The following is a 12,900-nucleotide window of genomic DNA, read 5'->3' as shown; positions in this document are numbered from 1 at the left end:
TCAAACATACCCATCTTTGCCTTCCAAGATAACTTTCTCGACTTCCACTCATTCTTCAATGCTCCCAGAACCTTTGCCTCCTCCCCCACCCTATGATTCACTTCCGCTGCCAAACCCACTCCCAGATATCTAAAACACCTCACTTCCTCCAGTATTTCTCCATTCAAACTTACCTCCCAATTGACTTGTCCCTCAACCCTACTGTACCTAATAGCCTTGCTTGTATTCACATTTACTCTCAGCTTCCTTCTTTCACTTACTTTACCAAACTCAGTCAGCAGCTTCTGCAGTTTCTCACCCGAATCAGCCACCAGCGCTGTATCATCACTCCTCAAGTTCTCCCATCCACAACAGACTGCATAATTGCCCCTCTTTCCAAAACTTTTGCATTCTTTTCCCTAACAATCCCTTATATATGTGTATATATGTGTATATAAGGGGATGGGCCATTCTTATTCTGTTTCCTGGCTGAGGTGGGAAACAGCGATTATGTATAAGATAATAGTAATAATAATAATAATCTACAACAAGACTTAAAGTTATAGATACTTTACTTCTTGACATCCATAAAGCATTCAACAAAGTACTCCATGATAAATTGATGCATTAAGTCAGGGCCTTTGGGATTATTGGTTGCATGGGAAACTGGCTTGTAGCTGGATTTCATGAAGAGATGCAGAGAAACATAATGAATGGTGAATGATTACTGTGGTCACCCATTACCAGTGGGGTTCCTCAGTGGTCTTTCCTGGCATCTATAATTTGGATTATTTTTATTAAAGCCATTGATGTAGGGCTGAAAAACTTAAGTGTCCAAACTTGCAGATGACACAAAGATCAGCAGTGCCTTAGTAACTGAGATTATAAGGGGATCTAAGATTATGATAGGATCTAGATGACATGGCTGAATGGTCTAGAATAAGGCAAATACCATTTAATTCAATAAGTGTCAGCTGTTGCAAGTAAGAAACATCAACAAGAAATTTTATTATGAACTAATGGGCTGCAAGGTAAAGGACATTTCTTGTGTGATTGTGTGAAGGATATAGGGATCAAAGTTTCCAGCAACTTCATATTCTCTTAGCATTGTAGCAAAAGTGCCTTTATTAACATAAACTTTACAGAAACCATTCTTACACTGTAAAAGGACTTTTTCACATCTTTCTTTAGAGATTTCTTGCTTTATTTCATGTTTTGTCATTGGTTGTTCTATTTGTATATCCCACAAAGAACTGTTTACCATCTCAGGTCACCCCTCACTTTATTCTTAAAAAATTGGTGAATTTAAAGCCTCCAGCAAGAGAATTTGTCAGCATGTCTGTCACCACCATACCTACATGAAAATAACAACTAGAAACTTGTAACTATGAATGTATACAAAGGGTGTGCACTTGGATCTGATTTCTTAATTTGGTCTCTGTATATAATTATCTCTTTTTGCTTTGCAGGGAAGGAGTTTAACATTCTTGGGTCATCATCTTTTGAACAGTCTCTACTGTTATACAGCCTTTAAAACTCACGTATGCTGTTTACATACACAACATACTTTTTCTGTTTATTCCATTCATCTGCCACTCTTATGCTATAAAAGTATTACCTCATATTTTTTAAGTTTCTTGCTTAATTTGATGTAATGTTTTATGTTGTCTTATCCCTGCATCTTAAGAACTGTTTGCTGACTACATCATCAGTCTGCTTTAAAAACTTAAAGGATAGGATAAAGCCACCCCTCACACTTCTCTTTTATATGGTGGTCCAAAGTTCAAGTGCTTCTTCCCAGTTTCCTTTCTTTTAGATGGGTATGACATTCACACTTTTCCATTTCCTTTGTACTTTTCTCCTGTGACAAAATGAACAATATTTGAAGAGTACAATGAACCTTGTGTGATTTAAGATCCTTTAGTATACTGGTAATGTCTTTTCCGAATATCAGTGTTTCCCAAAACCTCCTCCCCAGTCCTTTTCACTTGTGTCACTTGAAATTTCCTTCCTCATTGAAAGTACCTTTGAATTTGGTGTTCACTTTTTCACATATCCTACATCATCCTCAGCAGGTCTTCCAATTGTTTCACTAACCTGATTTGTTACTCTTTAACTGACAATGTACTTACTCATGAATTTATTGAAAAGTTTTGGATATTCTTCTGCCTTGTCCACAGTATTCTTTTCAAAGTTTTTTCCTGCTTTCTTATTCTGCTATACATATTCCTTGCTCTCTTATACTTTACATATGCTGGCTAGCTTATTTTCACTGCCTGTCTTAAAACTTGCTTGCTTTTTGATATCTTTGATTGAACTATTCTTCACTCATTTTTAATATCCCCTCTGTATTTAAGGCTAGAGGTACCCATTTTCTTGCATTATCATTTTGAATTTTACAGAATCGTTCACCACAGTGCCCTGGTTCTTTGCCACTAAATCCCGTTTCCATCCTGTGTTATAATTATTTTTCAGGTTCAAGTCCTTTCTCATCTTTTCTCTTTTAACTTCCTCATTTACCACATTGTCATACATAAGTAATACATGATCACTTTTTCCAATTTGTGTATCTTGTACAGTTATGATATTCTTGATATCCATGGTACTATGTGGAGATAAGATCCTAGTGTGTTCACTGACATGATACAATGTTGCTGATTGTTCTGTCCCTAAAAGTACAAATTATCTTACCTACAGCTTTGCTCTATGCCCAAGGCTTTTCATTTTCAGTATTCTCAGGTTCCTGTTTCATTACATCACTTAACATGTTTTGAGTTTGCTGACCAGCCCAGAAACTTCACCTCCTTGCCCACAATTTTCTGCAGATTCTGTATTTTCTGTTTTGGACTTTATCTCTCGTTCAGGTGCTTCAAGGACACATAGACAAGCCTTTTGTGACCTTTCCTGTCTTTTAATTGTTCTACCTTCTTACATCTGGTTACATACTTTATCAGTCCCCTTAGTTAATGCTAGTCTGCACCATCTTGACTGATTCTTTGTTGTTGTCACTGTATGTTTGTCTTGGGTTGTTAAGATTCTTTGATGGATTATATGGTATCAACACAGCTATGAACTTCTTTCCTACTGTTAACATTTTCATTACGTATTTTATGAGTTGGCCATCTTCCCTAATTTTCTGAAACTTTGATTGTCTTCATTAAGAGGTCCATTCTTCCCCCTCCCTTGCCTTAACTTTCTCTCCTTACTATCATGTACTGTACAGGGCTGATCAGGTGAGGTTTTATTTCTCTAGTAAGGTTTGTTTTCACAAGGCCTAGAATATAAGGCGTTGTTTCTCTTATAAGGTCCTTCTCTTTACCATTTATTGCTGATCCATCATTTGTATGCTTTATTTTCAGTCTGACATTTCTATCATCTAACATTCCTGGTCTGTCTGTGGTTGCTTTATTTGGTATCTCCCTTTTTTCTGCCATCTGACTATAAATTTGCTTCTCTCATTCTCTTTCCCTGGTCTGTCATCTTTGATGAATACTCTATGTCTGTGGTTGCTTTATTTGGTATCTCCCTTTTTTCTGCCATCTGACTATAAATTTGCTTCTCTCATTCTCTTTCCCTGGTCTGTCGTCTTTGATGAATACTCTAGAGAATTCTATCATGTTTCTGAATTTCTTTGCCTACCCAAGCACCTTTTGTCTGTATGACTTGAAAGCAGAGGTAACCATAATTGGACATACCTCAATTCATATTTTAGTAACCTCTGCGATTACTGCGCTCTACTGTGCTCGAGTCACCCTCTGCCAGTGGTCTGTTAAGGGTGAGGCAGTAAAGGCTGAGAAGTAGGACTGGAGTTCACCAGTTATGGAATTTCCGTTGCCATGGCCACCTTCTTGAAGGAGTTCAAGAAACATTCGTCAGAGATATACATAGATAGATTGATAGATAGATATAACCACCAATTCCTCTTTTCTTTATCACAGAAGTTGCATTTGGCCATTCTTCTCCCTCCATTAATCTTTTGATTGCATATTTTTTCTGTCTATAAGGTGTATGACCATCATCCAGTTCAAACCTTTTTAAAGTTTTACATTTGTAAACCTGGTAAACCATAGTGCCATCAACACTATGGTTAAATCTTGTGGTTTTGACTGGCAAGGCTCTAAGTTTCACACTTTCTCTATGATCTCCCCTTTTGCTGATGCACACTGATTTTGTATGATCTGAACTTTTCTAAAGTTTTCATTTACTGGACCATCAATTTACCTGACTGCTCTGTCTTTGATGGTGCATACTATTCTATCTACAGCTTTGCTCAGTCCCCTGAGCTCCTCTGTTGCATTGTTCCAAGGTTCCTGTCCTACTCCATCAGTCATCATTTTCAGAGTCAGTTGAGCAGCCCTAGAAACTACTGGTAAGTTTTACCGCTTCCAGCTCTCTGTCTTCGATAATTTCCATAGGTTAAGATATGGACAATTTCACCTGTTCAACACTCTGTAGGATATCTCAACCATCTCATGACCTTTCCTGTTCTTTTATCAGTCTTCCTTCTTTCCCTTGGTTGTGTACAACCTTCTAATCTTCACTAGATACAAATTTGTGCTTGGGCTCTTCTACTGTAAACTTTAAATCCATAAGTTTCTCTCCCATCTCCTGCCACCCTCCATTATCCTTCAGTTGATTTCTTAATTTCTTTATCTACACCCCTACTTAAGTTGACTTCAGGTCTTGCTTTGTGATATTTTTTTTTGTAACATTATGTATCATCCCCCTCATCCCTGAGGTAGGGGAGAGAGAAGTCTACCTTCATATTCCTTATGTGTTGTAGAAGGTGACTAAAGTGGGTGGGAGTGGGGGCTGAAAACCCTCTCCTTGGATTTCAGTTTCTAAAAGAGGATACAGAAGAAGGAACCAGACAGGGAGTGCTCATCCTCCTTGAAGGCTCAAATTGGGCTGTCTGAATGTGTTTGGATGTAACTAAGATGAGAAGAGAGGAGAGATAGGTGGTATGTTTGAGAAAAGAAACCAGGATTTTCTGGCTCTGAGTGAAAGGAAGCTCAAGGGTAGAGGGGAATAGTGGTTTGGAAGTGTCTTACCAGGAAAGTCAGGGATTGGTGAGAGGACAAGAGCAAATGAAGTAGTAACACTACTCCTGAAGCAGGATTCATGGGAGTGTGTGATAGAGTGTAAGAGAGTAAGTTTTAGATTGATTTGGATTGAATTGAAAGTGGATGGTAAGAGATGGGTGATTATTGATGCTTATGCACCTGGCCATGAGAAGAAAGACCATGAGAGGCAAGTGTTTTAGGAGCAGCTGAGTGAGTTTGTCAGCAGTTTTGATGTACAAGACCAGGTATCAGTGATGGGTGATTTAAATGCAAATATAAGTATTGTGGCATTTGAGAGTATAATTGGGGCACATGGGGTATTCAGTGTTATGAATGGAAAACATGGTGAGGAGCGTGTGATGTTTGCTGAAAAAAGACTGATCAGGAATACCTGGCTTAAAAAGAGCGATATACACAATTATACTTATGTGAGTGGGAAAGATGGTCATTAGGCATTATTAGATTACATATTAATTGATCGAGTTGTAGAATAGAGACTTTTGAATGTAAATGTGCAGAGAGGGGCAGCTGGTGGGATGTCTGATCACTATCTAGTGGAGGTGAGGGTGAAGATTTGTAGAGTTTTTTCAAAAAAGAATAAACATTGTTAGGGTGAAGAGAGTGGTGAGAGTAAATGAGCTTGCTTGGAAAGGAGACTTGTGTGAAGAAATACTGAGAAACTGAGTGTAGAATGGCAAAAGGTGAGAGCAAATGAAGCGAGGGGAGTCAGTGAGGAATGGGAGGTATTTAGGGAAGCAGTGATGGCATCAGTAAGAGATGCATGTGGCGATGAAGATGAGAGGTAAGCAGAGAGAAAAGGTAGTGGGTGGTGGAATGAAGAAGTAAAGTTGCTAGTGAAAGAAAAGAGGCGTTTGGTCAGTACTTACTGGGAAGGAGTGCAAGTGATTGGGAGATAGGTAAGAGAAAGTGGCAGGAGGTCAAGAGGAAGGTGCAGGGGTTGAAAAAGAGGGGAAATGAGAGTTGGGGTGAGGGAGTATCATTAGATTTTAGGGAGAATACAAAGATTTTTGGAAGGAGGTAAATGATATGTGAAAGACAAGAACAAGTGGGAACATTGGTGAATGGGGGAAAAGGGAAAGTGATAACTGGGAGTGATGAAGTGAGATGGAGTGAGTATTTTGAAGGACTGTTGAATGTGTTTGATGATAGAGTGGCAGATGTAGGGTGTTTTGGTTGATATGGTATGCGAAGTGAGAGGGTGAGGGAGAATTGTTTGATGGAGAGAGGAGGTGGAGAATGCCTTGCACAAAATGAAATGTGGCAAGGCAACAGGAGTGGATGGTATTGTTCTTGAATTTATGAGGAAAGATGATGACTGGATTGTTGACTGGTTAGCAAGGATATTCATTGTAAGTATGGACCATAGTAAAGTTCCTGAGGATTGGCGTAATGCATGTATAAAGGCAAAGGGAATAAAGGTAAGTTTTCAAACTACACAGGTATAAATCTGTTGAGTATACATGGGAAGGTATTGATTGAGTGGAAGAAAGCATGTAATGATCATCAGATTGGGGAGGAACAATGTGGTTTCAGAAATGGTGGAGAATGTGTGGATCAGGTATTTGTTTTAAAGAATGTGTGTCAGAAATACTTAGAAAATAGATGGATTTGTATGTGGCATTTATGAATCTGGAGAAGGCATATGATAATGTTTATAGAGATGCTTTGTGGGTGGTCTTGAGATGAGAGGATAATTTGAGTGATTAGGGCCAGAACATACAGGAGGGTGAAAGTCATGCATGGAATAGAGTGAATTGGAATTATTTGGTATACTGATGTGGAAGTGCTGTCAAAAGACTGAACCAGGGCATGTGAAATGTCCTGGATAAACCATGGAAAGTCTGTGGTTCCTGGATGTGGAGAGAGAGCTATGGTTGCAGTGCATTACATGACAACTTGAGTATGGATGTCTGTTTCCTGGTGTTACCTTGCTGTCACGTTGGGCAATCAGGCATGGGGAGAAGAAAAGAAGGTATATGTACTTTTCACTTTTCAAGTGTTTATGCTTATGCTGCTTCCTGTGGGGCTGGGTGGCATCAGGAATGGATGACGGCGAGCAACTATAAATATGTACGTGTTTGTATGTATATATATGTATATATGTATATATGTACGTATGAGGATTGGCGGAATGCTTGCATAGTGCCATTGTACAAAGGCAAAGGGGATAAAAGTGAGTGCTCAAATAACAGAGGTATAAGTTTTTTGAGTATTCCTGGGAAATTATATGGGAAAGTATTGATTGAGAGGGTGAAGGCATGTACAGAGCATCAGATTGGGGAAGAGCAGTGTGGTTTCAGAAGTTAGAGGATGTGTGGATCAGGTGTTTGCTTTGAAGAATGTATGTGAGAAATACTTAGAAAAGCAAATGGATTTGTATGTAGCATTTATGGATCTGGAGAAGGCATATGAGTTGATAGAGATGCTCTGTGGAAGGTATTAAGAATATATGGTGTGGGAGGCAAGTTGTTAGAAGCAGTGAAAAGTTCTTATCGAGGATGTAAGGCATGTGTACATGTAAGAAGAGAGGAAAGTGATTGGTTCTCAGTGAATGTTGGTTTGCAGCAGGGGTGTGTGATGTCTCCATGGTTGTTTAGTTTGTTTATAGATGGGGTTGTTAGGGAGGTGAATGCAAGAGTTTTCGAAAGAGGGGCAAGTATGCAGTCTGTTGTGGATGAGAGAGCTTGGGAAGAGTCAGTTGTTGTTCACTGATGATACAGCGCTGGTGGCTGATTCGTGTGAGAAACTGCAGAAGCTGGTGCCTGAGTTCGGTAAAGTGTGTGAAAGAAGAAAGCTGAGAGTAAATGTGAATAAGAGCAAGGTTATTAGGTACAGTAGGGTTGAGGGACAAGTCAATTGGGAGGTAAGTTTGAATGGAGAAAAACTGGAGGAAGTGAAGTGTTTTAGATATCTGGGAGTGGATTTGGCAGCGGATGGAACCATGGAAGCGGAAGTGAATCATACGGTAGGGGAGGGGGTGAAAGTTCTGGGAGCGTTGAAGAATGTGTGGAAGTCAAGAACATTATCTCGTAAAGCAAAAATGGGTATGTTTGAAGGAATAGTGGTTCCAACAATGTTGTATGGTTGCGAGGCATGGGCTATAGATAGAGTTGTGCGGAGGAGGGTGGATGTGCTGGAAATGAGACGTTTGAGGACAGTATGTGGTGTGAGGTGGTTTGATTGAGTAAGTAGTAATAGGGTAAGAAAGATGTCTGGTACTAAAAAGGGTGTGGTTGAGAGTGCAGAAGAGGGTGTTTTGAAATGGTTTGGTCACATGGAGAGAATGAGTGAGGAAAGATTGACCATGAGGATATATGTGTCAGAGATGGAGGGAACGAGGCAAAGTGGGAGACCAAATTGGAGGTGGAAAGATGGAGTGAAAAAGACTTTGAGTGATCGGCGCCTGAACATGCAGGAGGGTGAAAGGCGTGCAAGGAATAGAGTGAATTGGAATGATGTGGTATACCAGGGTCGATGTGCTGTCAATGGATTGAACCAGGGCATGTGAAGCATCTGGGGTAAACCATGGAAAGTTGTGTGGGGCCTGGATGTGGAAAAGGAGCTGTGTTTTCGGTGCATTATACATGACAGCTGGAGACTGAGTGTGAATGAAGTGGCCTTTGTTGTCTTTTCCTAGCGCTACCTCGCGCACATGCGGGGGGAGGGGGTTGTTATTTCATGTGTGGCAGGGTGGTGATGGGAATGAATAAAGGCAGACAGTATGAATTATGTACATGTGTATATATGTATATGTCTGTGTGTGTATATGTATGTATACGTTGAGATGTATAGGTATGTATATATGCGTGTGTGGATGTGTATGTATATACATTTGTATGTGTGTGGGTTGGGCCATTCTTTCGTCTGTTTCCTTGCGCTACCTCGCTAATGCGGGAGACAGCGACAGAGTAAAATAAAAAAGGAAAAATATTTATATGTAGATTCATGTAAGCATATGTGTCTTTGCTTGTTTCCTTTTGCTACCTTGCTAATGCAGGAAACGGCAATCTTGTGTGAAAAAATCATCAAACAATTTTTCTGTGTTTGTTTCTTTTCCATTACTTCCGATTATGATATTGATACATGACCTCCTTTGAGTCCAGTAGGTGCTGTGCTGAAATCTTAAAATGGTCCTCAGAGTAATACTAGCTATGGTAATGAAGCTTACTGGCACAAAATGTATCAAGTATGAGAAAAATTTAAATCTTCACTGAGCTGCTCTTTTAAACAGAAAATTTTACCTACAATTGTTCACCCCTCCAATGTTAGCTACTTACTCTTCTAATATTTAGATGTTCTTCACAAGAACTTTAATAAGGTAAATTCATTCACTTAAGTTGGCATTGCCACAGGCATTTGATTTCAACCCGGGAAGTGTTTAGTCCCAAATCTTATTAAACCCCAAAATTTGGCACTGTCAAACTTAATATCCAAAGCGTATGTCACTTGGGGTCCCTTCACTTTTTCTTCACCCCTAGCTTGTTCACAGTTGCTCCATGAGCTCCTGACCCCCATTATCTTGAAAAAGTGCTACACTACCTGGATCTCTTCTCTTGTATCTGGTCTGCTGCTGTGTATATTTTTTGATTATGTGCTTGTTCTCTGCTGGGAGGGAGCACTCATGGTGCTCCCATTTCTTGAACATTTTCTGCTTTCACACAGGTTTTTAGATTTATGTATACTGTGTGTGTTGACTATGTCCTCAGTTATTCTATTCCACTCCTGCACCAATCTTATACTGTAGAAATAATTCTTTACATCTTTTTTAGCAAGTTTCGTAATTGATTTCATCTAATGTCCTCTGATTGCTTTATCCCTCCATCTTTCAAAGAACTTTTCACTGTCTTTTTTATTAATCTCTCTTAAAAATTTGAAAGTTTAGTTCAGGTCACCCCTCATTCTGATTTCTTACATGTTTGGCCTCTTGCCTTTTCTCTATAACTAAACTCTCTTAATTCTAGTACCATCATTGTTGTCATTTTTTGGACCTTGTGTTTTAGCTCTTTGGGCGTATTTTGATGCAGTGACCAAACTTGAGAAACATATTCTACTTTGGCCAAAAGTTGTCTATGAACAGCTTGCTAAATATTTCCTTATCCATATCCTTTAAACCTGTTCTAATATTTATTATCAGACAGTTTGTATCCTTAACTGTTCATCATATGTGGGACTCTGGCAACAAGTTTGGGACAATGATAACATTCAAGTTTCTCAAGCACACAATCGTGCAGCTTATTCCTGCTAGATGATAATTTTATTGACACCTTCTAATACTCTGTCCCCTCCTCATTACTGTATATTTGCTATGGTTGAAGTTCATCAACCATGTATTAAAACAACTTATTTTTTTTTCTTAATGTTAGGTCTTTTAAGTTGATCCAGTCCTCTACATTTTTTGCTTCCTTCATGACCCTTACATCATCTGAAAACATATGCATCTAGGAGTCTGTCCATTCATGCAAGTAATTTTTTTTTCATACTTGATTGCCATTTTCCATGTTAGTGAGCTAGTGCCAGGAAACAGACAAAGAATGGCCACATCTACTCACATCCATTCTCTAGCTGTCATGTGTAATGCACCAAAAAAGCACAGCTCCCTTTCCACATCTGGGCCCACAGACCTTTCCATGGTTTACCCCAGATGCTTCACATACCCTGGTTCAGTCCATCGACAGCATGTTGACCCCAGAGTACTACATTGTTCCAATTTACGCTGTCCTGTGCAAGCCTTTTACCCTCCTGCATGTTCAGGCCCCGATCGCTCAAAATATTTTTCACTCCATTCTTCCATCTCCAATTTAATCTCCCTATTCTCCTTGTTCCCTCCACTTCTGACACATATATCCACTTTGTCAGCCTTTCTTCACTCATTCTTTCCATGTGTCCTAACCATCTCACCACTCCCTCTTCAGCTCTATCAATCACATTCTTTTTATTATCATACCTCTCTCTTTTACCCTTTCATTCCATAATCAAACCACCTTTTATCACATTTCATTTCCAGCACATCCATGCTCCTTCATACATCCTTATGTGTTGCCCATGCCTCGCATCCATATGATATTACTTAAACTAATATTCCTTCAAACATATCCAATTTTACCATCCCAGAATTTATAATTTGGTGAAAATTTTTAGAAATATATATGTAGTTTTATGTATATGCATGTGTATGTGGGTGGGTTGGGCTATTCTTTCATCTGTTTCCTTGTGCTACCTCACTAACATGGGAGACAGCGACTAAGAATAATAGAAAAAAGAATAATATCATATGGGATGTTTTACAAATCCACATTTTGATTTTTCTTTTCAGTTGTTTCATTTTGTAAGAAGCATGTGTTGTGTGTGATTTTTGCTCTACAACTGATACTCATCTTTCTTAGAATATTTGACGCTTGGTAACCTTTGGTCTTAGATGGAAAATCAGGTGATGATAAAGAAAGGAAAGAAAAAAGGATTGAATATACAGAATGGGTAAGCATGGTTTGCTGCAATGGTTGATGAAGTGTTGAAAGAGATTTGGGAATTTCAGTATTGGGTTTCAAAACTAAAGAAACATGGCACAGTGGTAATGAAGGGAGAAATTGGGTGAAAAGTTTGTGTGAAATATGAAACTATATATGAAGTGACAAAGAAAACAAGGTGAAAAGTTATACTCAGTTAGCTGATAACATCAAAGGGTGGAAGTGAGAGTGCTATATTGAGTTAAGGAAACAATGTCCAGGGATGAGATAAAAGCAACATGAATTTGATAAGGGAAAAAGCCCCACAGTTGCATGGAATCACAACAGTAGTGTTGGAGAATAGAGATGATGTGATGGCAGAAAGGATGCACAAAAATGAATGATCGTGAGAAAGCAGGGGTACCAGATAACTAAACAGGAGCAGTGACAGAACTGTTGTACAATAAAAAAAATGGTAAGGATGTGTGAAAATTAGAGGGTTTACTCAAGTTCATGAAGGAATGTATATGGGAGCATTGTTACTGAAAGGGTGAAAAAGATAACAGTGAAGGATAAGTTGAGAGCAGGGGAATTTTAGGAAGGATATAGGGTTTGTAGATCAGATTGCTCTGAAGATGGTAACAGAAAAATACATTTGCATGCAGCAATCACAAACATAGAAAAAGGATTTTATATATTGGACTGTAAATGCATTGTGGGAGTAAATGAAAATATATGGTGTAGGAGGAGAGCATCCAAATGCAGTAGAATAAACCTACAAAAATTGTAAAATGTGAATATTGTTGATAGGTTATGTGAAACGTATGAGATAGGTAGGTTTGTGAGATTTTGCTGTGAATTTTCACATTATATTTAAATGAATGGGGCAGTGAAAGATTTGAAAGTAAGCATAGTAAGAGAGGGAGCAAAACTGAAGAGGAGAATGAAATGGTAGACCTTGCAGTAATATACAGAATGGGTAAGAATGGTTTGCTGCAATGGTTGGTTAAGTGTTGAAAGAGATTTGAGAATTTCAGTTTTGGGTTTCAAAACCAAAGAAACATGGCAACGTGGAAATGGAGGGAGAAATTAAGGACAGAGTTTTCTTAGGAAAGAAGGTGGTTGGATCCTTATTAGAGTTATTAGAGGCAAAACTGTGACGCTAAATGAAAGAAAAGGAATGAAACTATATTTCTACTTCCCCATACAATTTGGTGTCAAACATGAAGTGAAACAGAGCAAACATTTCAGGTTAATGAGCTTAGCTATTTGGGGGAAGCTTGCAGTATTAGCAGATGGGATGAAGTAATAACTGTATAGGAGATATGGAATGTTATAAGAGAAGGAAAGATGTAAGTTGCAGTATCACATAGTAGGGTAAGTGAAATACCTTA

At 38.8% G+C, this 12,900-nt stretch overlaps 1 protein-coding gene across 2 annotated transcripts in view; it reads left to right on the top strand.

Annotated features, from left to right (window-relative positions):
- Positions 1 to 12,900, top strand: part of LOC139757861 (RNA polymerase-associated protein RTF1 homolog) — a 325,058-nt gene that overhangs the window by 229,408 nt on the left and 82,750 nt on the right. The window lies entirely within an intron of this gene.

The sequence above is a fragment of the Panulirus ornatus genome, chromosome 28 (assembly GCF_036320965.1).
Source record: "Panulirus ornatus isolate Po-2019 chromosome 28, ASM3632096v1, whole genome shotgun sequence".
In the NCBI taxonomy this organism is placed as follows: Eukaryota; Metazoa; Arthropoda; class Malacostraca; order Decapoda; family Palinuridae; genus Panulirus; species Panulirus ornatus.
The sequence above is the reverse complement of the archived record's forward strand: the minus strand, read 5'-3'. Positions and strand labels throughout refer to the sequence as shown.